The sequence below is a fragment of the Coturnix japonica genome, chromosome 14, assembly GCF_054131305.1.
Source record: "Coturnix japonica strain WE chromosome 14, WE-NBRP24, whole genome shotgun sequence".
NCBI classification, from domain to species: domain Eukaryota; kingdom Metazoa; phylum Chordata; class Aves; order Galliformes; family Phasianidae; genus Coturnix; species Coturnix japonica.
In genome coordinates this window covers 18,563,172-18,577,880 of record NC_140676.1, presented here as the reverse complement: position 1 = coordinate 18,577,880, position 14,709 = coordinate 18,563,172, and the positions used below count along the sequence as shown (strand labels likewise).

General features: G+C 44.8%; 1 long non-coding RNA gene across 1 annotated transcript; it reads right to left on the bottom strand.

The window, feature by feature from the left end:
* Positions 1-15: 15 nt before the first annotated feature.
* Positions 16-9,597, bottom strand: LOC146758501 (uncharacterized). The gene is made up of 3 exons (XR_014934520.1): positions 4,970-9,597; positions 1,580-3,939; positions 16-601 (listed from the first exon to the last, which is right to left on the bottom strand). It is a non-coding gene; the product is annotated as an uncharacterized LOC146758501 (long non-coding RNA).
* Between the last annotated feature and the right edge of the window lie 5,112 nt (positions 9,598-14,709).

Below are 14,709 nucleotides of genomic sequence, written 5' to 3'. Positions count from 1 at the left end.
TTCATAACGCTGAGATTACACTAATCTTGATTTGTTTTATTTAAATTTTCCTGGGTTGTTTTTTTTTCCCCCATGCCTGAAGTGAGACGGGATATAAATGCCAAAGACCACACTGCACCACGTGTTTTCAGGAAGTCCCTGCTGAAATCACAGGGCAGTCCTGCTTTCAAAGTGACTGTGAGTTGCCCTAGCATGTGCTTGGATTGCAGCATTTGCTGATGGATCTCGTAAAACTCTCTTTGGTACTTGTTTGAACGAAGACAGAAAGAGGCTTCCAGCTGTCCCACCATGACCTGTACAAGAGTGATGGAAGAGCAGTGCAGGATCGGTTGCTGCATTTGAAACTTTTCTAGAAGGAAAGCCTCCCATATGGCGAAAAGGTTCTCTGTAAATAACAATAACAGCTTGGCTTCCGGTCCTGAAAATGCATCCTGTGATGCATGGTAGGCTGTTGTACACTGCCAAGCTTCACAAGGCTCAAGAAGACAGGAATCCAGCCCTGCAAGCACCAGCTGCAGTGTCAAGGTCAAGCCCAGAGGCATCACCTGCACTTGTTCCAGACATCCTGTTTCCTCCTTGACTGCGATGTGCGCAGGATCTCCTGTGATGGAAATGTTATATCAAACATTGCTGCACATTTGCAAAACCGAGTTGTCAAGCTCACATTTTCAAAGCACCAATCTATCCTAATTCAGGCACGTGGTAAGCAAGCTCATTTTCAGAGGTACTGAGTACTTTACATCAGTTTACATCTGGAATGGATGTTCCAGATGCCTTCTTTTCTTTGCTTTGCTTTTTCTTTCTTTGCTTTTCCTTTTCTTTTTTCTTTTCATTTCCCCTCTCCTCTCCTATCACACCTTTGCTCTCCTCTCCTCTCTCCTTCTTTTTTCTTCTCCTCTCTCATCTCCTCTATTTATGACCATCTTGCACAGTCTCTGGATGCATATTGGCTCTGAAATCTATAGTGCTTTTTTTTTTTTTTTTTTTTTTTTTTTTTTCCTCAGAAACTTCCACTTAAAAATGTTTTTCTCAAGTACTTCAAAATGCCCCAAAACTGAAATTCTTGGATGGGACTGAATAATGTTTTAAAATGACATCGGTTTGGAATGAAAATAATGCAGTGATTTATACAGATTAAATATTTAAAGCTTTCTGTTGTTACTCATGCACATTTGTGGTATACTGTCTTTATAAACCAATGACATACGATATCATTATAAATAAAAGATATACTAATTGGGGATTTCTGTCAGGAGCTGATGGTACTAAAATCGTGTTTGCTTAAGGATTAAATATTTTCCCTTCGGGCTTGCCAATGATTTTAAACCTTCCTGATACCTGCCAGGGAAAAAAGAAGAAGATAAAAGGCCTCAGTTGAAAACACTGGACAGCTCTGAAGTGCTGTGGTGATATCGTTGCAAGTACTCCAATCTCAATTTTACACACGTGGCTATTCTCATTTGGGTCCATATGACTCATCACTACAGAAAGCTGAATGCATGCAATATGGGACTGCATCCTACCGGAGGACAATCATCTTACGCGCTTCAGAGCCATTTGAGATGCATTCAAACCTCACCTGCATGCCGTCCATTCATTCAGTTTTGCTTGGGCTGCTTCCAATAATCCAAATGTCTACACTGAAAAGGCAAAACAACAGATAAATACCCAAACTGAAAAGGCTAATAAAATTGTATAAGGAAACATGAATCATGCTTCATTGCACATTAAAATGAGCTCATTTAAATGACAAATGGTATATTCTTAGCATACTTGAACAGAGCATAAACCGCTGATGAAGTATCTGCGTTCTGACCCACCAAAACAAATCACAGTCCTTCCTCATTATGTGACCAAAAGTACTCTCTCTCTGATGTGTCTAAAACACAACATTTATCACCCACAGTTCAGGTAACGGGATCATCTTATCACACATGCGATGGGATCATCTTGTCGCACTCCCGGTCTCATTCTGTGACAGGAATAATTGCCATTTTGGTCACATGAAACACACGTGCTGGCATATACAAAGAAAAACATCCAGGCGTGCAGTCCTTTTGTCTACCAGAATCAGTTTGCTTGCCTCAGAAAATGTTCTCCCTGTATGTAAATATTCTTGAATTCAAGAATATTTAAGAGCTTGTTCATTCCAACACTGAAATCCTGGTGACCTCAGAGGGTTTTTGTGCAACTCAAGGGAACACACAAAGCCCTAGCATAGAGATGGCATGGCCAGAAAGAACATGCACAGTAACGTAAACATTATAAATCTACAAAGCTCTAAAAACTATGTTTGAATTTGTAACTGAAGTACCAAATTGGTTTTTTTCCGTTTCGGTAAAAAGCTGAAAATTAATTGTTTGAAATATTCCTCCAGGCCAGTATTTATCTTAAACAAACATGAGATTCACACTGTCAAACTTCAGACATCTGCCTTCAGGCTGATCATTTAGTTTCCTTTTCTAGATAACGGAAGGGAACAAAATAGCATTCAGATGTGGTGCTTTGTAAGTTCATCTCTGCTTTAGCCCGCCTGTCTAGGGCTAGATATCCAAATGGCAGATACTTCAGATCAGCAGGTAAGCACTAAATCATAGAATGGCTTAGGTTGGAAGGGAACTTTAAAATCATTCAGCCTCAACCTTCCTGCTGCAGACAGGGCTGCCCCCCAGTAGCTCAGGATGCCCAGGGCCACATCCAACCTGGCCTTGAATGCCTCCAGGGATGGGGTACCCACAGCTTCAATGCGCAACCTCTGTCAGTGCCTCGCTATCTTCTGAGTAGAGATTTCTTTTCCTAACGTGTTACTAATTTTCCCCATATTGTTTGTTTGTTTTTAAGAGTTTAACACCGTTTATTTTCAGAGAATGAAACAGAGAAAGAACAGGTTATCCAGGGCCCCATCCAACCTGGTCTTGAACACCTACAGGGATGGGGCATCCACAGCCTTCCGGAACGGTCACTTCTAGCCCCTCACCACTCTTGTTGCTCATCCCCTTCCACACACCATCTTGTCACTGCTCAGAGACCCTGGCTGGTCTCTTGGTGTATACCGCTGCACTGTAACCTATATTTATCTTTGCATTCATTCTGTTTTCAGCTGTGCTCAGCTCTTGCGTGTGTCTCCTATTTATTTATGTTTTTTCTGTTGCAGCCTTTGTTTGCTCAATTCTTTTGATCTCGCACGTCTGGATATAAGCACTGCCTCAGACGCTGTGCTTGGATGGCCGGAGGAAGGATCACTCTTTGCAAATACACCTCGTGTCTATCTCGGATGGCAGGGACAGCCACTTTCACGAGGCCAAGTTTTCTCCTCTGTTTCTGGGGTAGCAAGAAGTGATAAGGCTTCTTGTTGCTGCACAGAGGAAGGCACCGGAGGGTGTGAGTTCTGCACTGGTGCGGTCCTGTGGGCCTGTAGTAGGGATGAGATATGTGGGAGACAGGGAAGTTACACGGACTTTCTTGGTTCTGCTCTCCCTTCCCAGCAGCAAGGTGAGGTCCCTTATGGCCTCTACGCACTGGCTTAGGGTGAGAGGGGAGCCCAGTCTGGCCAGGAGCAGCCAGGCAGAGCTGTATGTGTATTTATGGGGCTTTCCCAGCCATACAAACTCTGCTGTTGCACACTTAAGGTTTCAAGTACAGTATCTCCAGGAAAGATGACCTCCTAGTTTCTTCAGAAGAAACAGAATGTCAGATGTGACTAAAAGCTCACCCCCCAAAATATTACCTGATTCCTTCTGATACGATATTAAATGTTTATCAGAAACAATATTATAAGTTTCATTTATGTGCCTCTTCCTGCAGAGAAGCTTAAAGTGAGAACCGTTTTTGTTAAGAATATCTTACATGCCTCAAGTTGCAGTCCCAGTCCATATCCCGGTGAGAAAAGTCCCTCCACATGCATGTCTGCTTCCATAAACTGTGGATCTGGCCCTGGTGCTATAAAAGATAAATTTCAGTTCTGGAGCAATTATAATGTATGTCGTCTCTGGGGAGATCCTGGATGTTTTGTTTACCAGGGTACAAATTTCCCAGGTAGGACTGCTGCAGAAATGCCCCTGAGCTACAGGAGTAGCTTTGTGCCATTTGTGCCATTTATGTCAGGAGGCTTTGTGTCACTGTCCTGAATGAAACGTCACTCAACTATCACATATGGGATCCATAGGGCAGTATGGTAGGAAGATGCATCACTTGCCCGTGGTGCCTCAGCTCTCCTCAAGAGTAATTTAATCACTGTTCTGCTCTTATTAACATGCTGCCATTCAGGCTTTCCCCAAGCACCTTGTCAGTGGAGGGCAAGTGCAGTGCAGATTTGCTCCTTTCACTTAATTTTTACGGTTTCTTCTTGTATAAACACGTTTCAAGGAGTTTTTCAAAAGCTGCATAATTCAAGACAGCTTTTGGCATGATGATAAGAACGAAAAGAGAGCAGAACAGAACCCTTCTCTCTGATTTCAGAATGAGGGAGTAAAAAGTATCCCAGACATCTGCGATGGGAAGTTCCAGAGAAGACTTCTTAGCAGGCCCCTATCTACAGAAACAGTGAGACAAATGAGCCAGTATGAAGTGCTATGAAAAGCCGTGTACTCCAGCCTGTACCTTTCAGAGGTTTAGATACTGAAGAAAAAAAAAGACCCAACAAGATAACAAAAAGGAAAGAAAAAAACCACAAAACGCCTCTTTCTAAGCCTAGAGATTGCTAGGAATTTTCTGTTGGGGATGATCTGCCACACAGGAAAGGGCACTCTTTACAAAACCAACATTTTTTCTGATGGAAATCTCTGATTTTATAGGGAAAAACAAAATTGCTGGGGAAATTTTCATGAAATTTTTAATTGGAGGGCATTTATTTAGTTAGTTGGAGAGACTGTTTTGAACTCAACCGGAACATTTAATGATTAGTTCTTTAAGACTACACTGCCAAAACGCAGCCATGCTGTGCTGTCTGAGATGCGTGGCTGTATCTCACCTGGCTTCCAGCTGCTGTCCCACACAGGCGCTGCTCTGCCACAGCCCTGCATCTCATCCATCAGCTCTGTGTGGATGTCTTTGGGTGCTTTGCAGCATCACACTGGCCTTGGAGGGTGCAGCTGACCCAGCCATCCCTTTACAACCTCTCTGAGGCTCGGAACTGAAACTCATTCACTCGGCCACGTTCTGTGGAAGTCAAAGGTGAAATGAGATGAATGTGGTGTGCATCTGGCTGTTGTGCTGCACTAGTCTGCCTGGTTTCCCGTTTACCTGCTTCACTAACTGCCTGATCTGGTTTGGGAGCCCTGTGTAACTAGCTTAGGCTCTGCCATGAGAACAACCTACAGAATTAGCTTTACATACATTTCACAAGCTCTGGATGGAGAATTCAGAGCAAAACTATACAGGTACCTGGACAGGATCCCAGATCTTTGGGGAGGGCTGTGGGGAAGATTTCAGCAAGGTTTTTTCTGCTTGGGAAGTGATAGACTCTATATTGTATCCGGTATGCATGTCCTTCTTACAAATGCTCTTGCATTAAGTAAGTATAACCATCCACCATAACCCACCACATGGTATGAATCTATAGGTAAGTAAAATTTGCGATGGTTCAAATGAAGCCTGAAGGATTCATTGTGGAAGGTCCAGAAGCCCATTATGACTTCAAACACGTGTGAATGAAGATCTGCATAGGAAAACCAATGGCTTCCTCCAGCTCTTTAAGAAAATGATCATATCTCGCCGTATTAACAGTAGGGGTGTAAGTGTTTTACAACTCCATTACTATATCTCATAGAGCTTGATCGTTTTTAGGCACAATGCTGCAATAAGAAGTCATTATGTTGTGTCTGAATTTCAGCATTAAGGAGCACAGTGCTCTTTGGTCAGGGACATGCACCAACTGGAGCTGTTTAGCTGAATTGTTTCTTAAATTCTTACACGGCCAAAATGAATTACGATAAAATTGACAGGCCAGCAAAAAGAATATTAAGCTTGTGTTAATTTTCCTAACGTGGGAATGGAATATTAATTTATAATCACATTAAAAGCCAAATCACCTACAGCAAGCACCAGGAAGCTGTCGGTAATTGAGACTTTTTGTTTTCCACTCGAGGCACTGTATGGTGAGACGCTCTACAAATTGCACATAGCCATGCGTTGTACTGAAAGCAGGTAATGCTGGATGTGGGGAAAGTTGTACGTGCACTTGCAGAGATACGAGCCAAATCCTGCAGACTGCAGGCTCTTACTTCAGACCCAAAGCCACATAACAACCACCCACAACCATGCTTGCAAGATAAGGCCATGCACCACACTGTCCCCTCGTGTTAGAGAGATTACTTTTTTTTTCTACACCTTTTGCAAAATTTCTGCAGAGCTTTCTTTTTGCCTTTGGAAGAAAAAAGAGAAAAGGGGGGTGTGAGGGGGTCCGAATTTCAGTATTTACGGCAAATCTCTAAGGAAACTCCCATCTAAATTACGCAAACCATCAAGTTTATGGTTATGGCTTTAGAATGCAGTTACTGTCTAATTCTGTTCATGCTTCAGCCTAAGCTATAGGAAAGAGGCTGAGCCATATTATAATTGGATTGGAAATACAGTGTGCCCCATGTAGAGATTGCAGTCCTCTCCCAGGACTGGATGGCAGGTGGATTTGGATAGAAGCAAGTAGGCTGTCACCAATATATAAGTTTTTTCCAATTAACCTTTTATTTAAAATACCGTTATTGACTCACTTCTAAAAGAAAATTGGCTTGAAAATGTTAAAATATGCAGAAGGAATAAACATCAATATCCCTGAATTTTCCCTCAAATCAGTTCCCTGAATTTTAAATTTAAATTTTGCTGTCCAGAATGATTTTCCAAAATTGACCAAAATCTTGAAAATATTCTCCTTGCTTCTCTATTTTTTTGTTGAAAAAAAGAAGACCGTGCACACATGGTACGTGTTTGTATTCCTAATACTTTCTATGGATAAATATCCACTAAATTTTCTTCTGCCCTCTTCTCCATTCATACAAATGCCTACTACCTGACTGATTACCTACCAAACATTTTTTTTTCTATCAGCTTGATATTTGTACTGCATAATCATAGTCTGTTTAATTCTGGCACAAGGATCGGCTGTAATTCCCATCTCTAATCTCTCTGTCATATTATGGAGCTTGTATCTACATATGGGTTCACATGTCTTCTGATCACACACCTGTCTCTAGCAGAGCAGCTTGGGTTCACTGTGTTGGGGCATCTTGCAGTCAGTGTTCCAAAAGTTTCTGAGTAATTTTATACATAGCATGAGTTTTGGCAGTGTTGTTTCTTCTACAGAAGGGGAAGTCAGCAGGGGCATTACTGAGAGCTTCACGCTCCAGAGAAACCACGGAAGACATGCAGTCCACAAGATACTTCACAAAGGTAATGTTCACTTGAACAAAGAGAACGTTCAATTTGTGTTGCTAGCATCAGCCTCTACCAGAAATGGACACTTAATAAGTTCACTTGGAACTCATTAATTTTAAATACAAAACAAGAAGTGTTGCAACATGTGCTTATTAAAAGCCTCAAGTTTAGCAACACTTTTCCTCAGAGATGAGTTCCCCTGTCAACTCCCTCATGACTGTACAGAAAATTAGCAACAATAAATAAAAATACGTTGCTTGGTCTAACAAGCCTAACAAGTTGGAAATTATAGTGCAAAGAGCAAACTCAGAACTGAAGTTTCCCGGTGTTCTAATGGGGCCTTCTGAGACTATTAGAGATGGAGCTGTTGCAGGAGATCTAAATGTTCCTCTGGAGAGAAGCTGCTTAGAAGTAGAAAATCAGAGCATGTCTAGAGGTAAAGAAAGGAAGGAACAATGCATTTACAAAGTGAGCCCATGATGTGCCCCGTCATGGAAAAGGGTCAAGGTGCTGATGCCCAGCATTACATTTGCAGCCCTAGCTTGAATGAAGTTTCATTACAGTCAGTATAGGGCATACAGAACAGGTTGTCTCCACATACATATGCTCCTGGAAGGAGGCAGAGGAGGACAGCAAAGCTGCCTGAGCAAAGCTCCCCTCCTGCTCTCCTTGCTGCTGCAGCAAAAGCTAGCCAAGGCTCTGTTAAAGGGACAGAACTCCCTGTCACAGACCCAATGTTATCATCTCTTTGAGAATAATAGAATCATAGAATTACTCAGGTTGGAAAAGACCTTAAAGATCATCCAAAGTCCAACCGCAGCCTAACTGTAGTACCCTAACTCTAACAACCCTCTGATAAATCATATCTCTGAGCACCACATCCAAACGGCTCTTAAACACATCCAGGGACAGTGACTCAGCCACCTCCCTGGGGAGCCTATTGCAGTGTTCAACTACCCTTTCTGTAAAGAAGTGTTTCCTAACATCCAACCTAAACTTACCTTGGCACAACTTGAGGCCGTTTCCCCTTGTCCTGTCACCTGTCAACAGTGAGAGGACACTTGCCCCGCTCTCACTGTAAGCACCTCTCAGATACTGGCAGAGAGCGATAAGATCTCCCCTCAGCCTCCTTTTCCCCAGACTGAACAGCCCCAACTCCCTCAGCCTCTCCTCATAGGGCTGATTCTCCAAGCCCCTCACAGGCCTCATTGCCCTTCTCTGGACCTGCTCCAGTACCTCCATGTCCTTTTTGTACTGAGGTGCCCAAAACTGAACACAGTTCTCGAGGTGAGGCCTCACCAATGCCGAGTACAGGGGCAGGATGACTTCCCTAGTCCTGCTCACCACACCATTCCTGAAACAAGCCAGGATGCCATTGGCCTTCTTGGCCACCTGTGCACACTGCTGGCTCATATTCAGCCCACTGTCCATCAGCACACCGAGGTCCCTTTCCATCAGGCAGCTTTCCAGCCACACCTCCCCAAGCCTGTAGGGTTGCCTGGGGTTGTTGTGACCAAAATGCAGGACCCAACACTTGGCCCTATTGAAACTCATGCCGTTAACCTTGGCCCATCAATCCAGTCTATCCAGGTCCCTCTGTAGTGCCCTTCTTCCCTCTGGCAGATCAACACTCCCTCCCAACTTGGGGTCATCTGCAAGCTTACTGAGGGTGCACTCAATCCCCTCATCAAGATCATCAATGAAGATGTTAAACAGAAGCGGTTCCAGCACTGAGCCCTGGGGGATGCCGTTCATGACTGGCTGCCAACTAGATTAAACTCCATTGGGCCAGGCCATCCAGCCACTGCTTCACCCAGCAGGGTGTATGCCCATCCAGACCATGGGCAGCCAGCTTCTCCATGAGAATGTTATGGGGGACATTGTCAAAGGCCTTACCGAAGTCCAGGTAGATCACATCGACAGCCTTACCCTCATCCACTAAGCAGGTCACCTTGTCATAGAATGAAATTAGGTTTGTCAGACAGGATCTACCATTCATAAACCCATGCTGACTGGGCCTGATCCCCTGGTTGACCTTTAATTAGTCCATGATGGCTCCCGAGATTACTCATTTCATAACCTTCCCGGGCACCAAAGTGAGACTGATATGCCTATAGCTACCAGGATCATCTTTCCAGCCCTTCCTGAAGGTGGGCATCATATTTGCCAGCCTCCGAGCTGCCAGGACATCCCCGGTTAGCCAGGACTACCAAAAAATGTTGGAGAGTGGTTTGGCAACCACATCCGCCAACTCCCTCAGCACTCTAGGGTGCAAATCCATCCGGCCCCATGGACTTGTAAAGAATCCAGCTTTCAGAGTAGATCCAAAACCATCTCAACATGGATCATGCAGGGCTTATTCTGTTCCCCGTCCCCATCTACCAGTGCAGGGAGCTGTGTACCCAGGGATTAACAAGTCTTACTATTGAAGACTGAGGCAAAAATGTCATTAAGTACCTCAGCCTTATCCCAATCCTTGGTGACCAAGGTGCCCTTGGAACCCACAAGGGATGGAGATTGTCCCTAGCCTTCCTCTTGCTGTTGATGTGTTTATAAAAATATTTACTGTTCTCCTTTACCTTAGCGGCCAAGCTCAGTTCTAGCTGCGCTTTGGATTTTCTAATTTTCTCCCTGCGCAGCTTCACTACTACACAACTGCAGTCATCATAAGTAGCTGGCCCACTCTTCCAGAGGCCGTAAACTTTCCTTTTGTTCTTGAGATCCAGCCAAAGGTCTCTGTTCAGCCAATCTGGCCTCCTTGCCCGTCAACTCGTCTGCCATGACTTGGGGATGGTCAGCTCCTTCACCTTTAAAACAATTTCCTCAAAGTATTCCCAGCCTTCCTGGGCTCCCACGCTCTCCAAAGTTACCTCCCAAGGGACCCTCTCAACCATGGTCCTGAAGAGGTTGAAGTCAGCTCTCTGGAAGTCCAAGGTGGCAGTTCTGCTGACTCCCCTCCATGGTTCAACAAGGATCAAGAAATCTAGCATCTTGTGATCACTTTGCTCCAGACGGCCTCCAGCTTTTACATCCCCTACCAGACCTCCTCTGTTAACAAACAGCAGGTCTAGGATTTTGCTTATCAGCTCCCTCACCAGCTGTGTCACACACTCTCCAGGAACTGTTCCTTGTCAGCTGTATTATAATTCCAGCACATGTCTGGGAAGTTGAAGTCCCCCATCAGAACATGGGGGAGTGACCTTGAGACCTCATCCAACTGTTTATAAAGCATCTTGTCCACCTCTTCATACCGGGTGGGCGGCCTGTAGCAGACTCCCACAATAACGTCAGTCTTGTTGGCCTTAGCTTATATTCTGAGCCATAAGTTCTCAACCCTATCATCACCGTCATTGATTTCCTCACATTCACAGACTTTTTTAGCATAGAGAGCTACACCACTGACTTTCCTACCTAGCCTGTCTCTTTTGAAAAGCTGATAGCCCTCAATCACAGCACTCCAGCTGTGGGGGTTGGTCCACCATGTTTCCGTGATGGCAACTATATCGAAACTACCCAAACACACAATGGCCTCCAGCTCCTCTTGTTTATTACCCATGCTGCATGCATTAGTGCACAGGCACCTGAGCTTGGCCTCCTTGTGAGTGGCAGTAACCCTAATACCCTCATGACCACTCTCAGGTATTTCCACAGCCACCAACCTCACACCAGCCCTCATGTTCTTCCTACAAAGGGGTAGAGAACAACCTCTGTTCCATATCTGCCATGTCTGCAGTCACACCGTTGGTATCAGTGTAGCCTACACATCACTGCTGTCCCAGCCTTGGGACTACTCTCCTCTCCTGTGCTCATATGCCTCGTAAACTGCTGCTCAGTCCTGAAACACAGCCCTTAACCTCAGTGTTCCCAATAAAACCTCTCCCCTAGCCTGTAGGCCCCCAGCAGCCCAGCCTCACAGAGACAGTTCCCAACTTTTCCACTTGGTCTCTCCTGCCCGTGTCTAGATCCCCACCCCAGCAGGTGCCCTTATTTTAGTGGTGTTTCACAGACTGCTCTTGCAGCTCCTGAACTTCCACTTGCCACAGACTGTTCCCCTGGCTTTCTGGGGACAGATGGTTGAAGAGCATCTTCTCCTAGGTGATGTGATATTTCTCCATCTCGTTCTGCAGTTCACAGTAGTCCCAGCCCTGCTCTTCAGCTCTGCTCAGTGGATATACAATCTCCCATTCCCAGTGTCATACCCTCTGCCCCATCCCAAAGCTTCAACCAGTTCCCTGAAATACCACCCCTCCAAGTCCACCCACCTCAGCAGTGCACATTTCACCCACTGCCTTCATCAAACTGACTCCAGTAGCTGGCACTACTCCTTATGGCAGCCAGCAGCTCCTCATGAAGAAAAGGCTGGGATGGCATGTGGAAAAGACGTTTGTGGCACTGCACTGACTTCTGAGGAGTCCTGAATTCTTGTGAGAGGCTTAATTCAACACAGAACATATACTCTTCTTGTGGCTTTTGATTTCCAAGTCACTTAAATAATGAGGAAATGTGACAAACACATTTTCAGTTCATTCAGAATTATTTTTTAGATTGTTTTCATCTTGATTTTCCAGATCGTTGTTGGTTTGTTTGTTTTGTTCTTTTTTAATAGGCCAATTTGAGTCTTCATTTTTTTCTAAACAGCCACTCATCTCTCCTTGTGACATGGTATATCACCATGTCAGTACCATATGCTTGCTGTAGAAACCACCTCCAATAGCTCATATCTTCATAGCCCAGCCTCAGAAAGTCACACAAACCATAGCTCTTGATATGTCATCTATATAAACCTGCAAAAAAATCTGAGTTGCTTTTGCCAGGGCTTTTTTTGACTTCTTTATTCCTTAACGTGTAGATAAATGGATTTATCATTAGAGGCACCCCAGTGCAGAAAATGGAAAATAACCTTTTAAAGGATTTGAGGCTGTAAGTTTTTGGTATGGAATATGTAAAAGGGTCTGGTAACATGAAAGGAATACAGGAATGCTGTCAGGGCATGCAAGGATGCATCAGGGAAGGCTAAGGCCCGCTTGGAATTTAACTTGTCAAGAGAAGTCAAGAAAAACAAGGACTTCTTTAAGTATATAAACAGCAAAAAGACAGCTAGGGCCTGATGCTGAGTCAGTTGAGTGCCCTAATGACAAAGGATACTCAGAAGACAGAATTACTGAATGCCGCCTTTTCCTCAGCCTGTACTTTTGGAAGTCACACTGGCAATCCCAGGCACTGCAGTTAATAGAGAGAGTCAGGAGAAAAGAAGACTACGCCATGGTTGAGGAGGTTCTGGTCAGAGATCATCTAGGCAAACCAGAGGCACACAAATCCATGAACTTCAACGGGATGCACTCACATGTGCTGAGGGAGCTGGCAGAAGTGACTGCCAAACCACTCTCTATCAATTTTCAGAAAGGTCACAGAGAACAAGAGAGTCGCCTGAAGACTTGAAAAAAGCCAGTGTTACTCCAGTCTTCAAAAATGTTAAGAACTTGGGCCCAGGTAACTACAGGCCAGTCAGCCTCACCTCTGTCCTTGGGAAGGCAAAGGAACAATTTATTCTCTATGCTTATCTCCAAGCTCCTGGAAGAAGATTATCAGGAGTGGTCAACATGGATTCACTGAGAGGACATAATGCATAACCGGTCTGGTGGTCTTCTATTTGTTGGAGCACATCCAGAGGAGGGCCACAAAAACAGCCCAAGGGATAGAAATCTCCCCTACGAGGACAGGCTGAGAGACCTGGGGCTCCTCAGACTTGAAGAAGGCTCCAAGGAAACCTGATAGCAGCCTTTCAATATATAAGGGGGAGCTATAAGAAAGAAGGGGACAGACTCTTTAGCAGGGTCTGTTGTGACAGGACAAGGAGAAATAGTTTCAAACTAGAACAAGGGACATTTAGATTGGACATGAGGAAAAAGTTCTTCATGGTAAGGGTAGTGAAGTACTGGAACAAGTTGCCCAGAGATGGGCTCGAAGCTCCATCCCTTGAGATTTTCAAGTTCAGTTGATCAGTCTATACAGGACTCCGAGCAACCTGATCTGGCTGTAGATATTCCTGTTCATTGCGGGGGATTTGGATTACATGATCTTTAAGGGACTTTTCCAACTCAAACGACTATATGACAACTAAGATTCTCATGACTAATTGGAGAGATGAGGTTAGAGCACTGGATGCTGTCTACCTTGATATCAACAAAACTTCTGACACCGTTTCCCATGACATCTTCATAGCTGAGCTTAGGAAGTGCGGGACAGAGGAATGGACAGCGAGGTGAACTGAGAATTGGCTGGCTGGCAGAGCTCAGAGAGCTGTGATCACTGGCACGGTGTCTAGTTAGAGGCCTGAGGATAGCAGTGTTCCCAGGGGTTCATAGTGCATCCGCTCTTGTTTAACATATTCATTAACTCTATGGATGAAGGGGTAGAGTACACCCTCCACAAGTTTGCTGATGATACAAAGCTGGGAGGAGTGGCTGACACACCAGAAGGCTGTGCTGCATTCAGTGTGACCAGGGCGGACTGGAGAGTTAGAAGAAGAACCATATGAGATTCAGTAAAGGCGAGAGTAGAGTCCTGCACCTGGGGAGTAATAACTGCATGCATCAGTAGAGATTAGGGGCTGACCTGATGGAAAGGAGCTTTGCATAGAGGGACCTAGATGTTCTGGTGGAAAACAGGGTGATCATGAGCCAGCACTGGGCCCTTGTGCCCAAAAGGCCAGTGGGAATCTGGAATGCATATAAGGACATCATGGCCAGCAGGCTGATGGAGATGATCCTCCCCCTCTGCATGCCCTGGTGAGACCACATATGGAGTAATGTGTCTGGTTCTGGGCTCCTCAGTTCAAGAAAGACAGGGAACTACTCAAGAGCGTACAGCAGAAGGCTACAAAGATTATTAGGGGCCTATAGCATCTCCCTTATGAGGAATGGCTGAGAGACCATGTTTGGACCAGAGAAGAGAAGACTGAGAGGGATCTTATGAACACTGACAGATACCTAAAGGGTAAGGGTTAAGAGCACAAGGTGGTACCCAGTGACAGGATAGGGAACAGGCTCAACCTGCAACACAGGAAATTCCATCTGAACGTTAGGAAAAAACTTCTTTCCTTGGAGGGTCACAGAGCACTGGAACATACTGACCAGATAGGCGGTGGAGCCTCCTCCACTGGAGATATTCAGAAAACCCAGGTGCAAACTTTCAATTCAAACTACTCTCAGGAACATTCTGAAGTAGGAGGGTTGGACTAGGTCATGGCTGCTCAACCTTTGGGCTTCCTTGGGCCGCGCAGAGTGAAGAGGAATTGTCTTAGGCCACATATAAAATATACAGTATATTTAATGTACATTA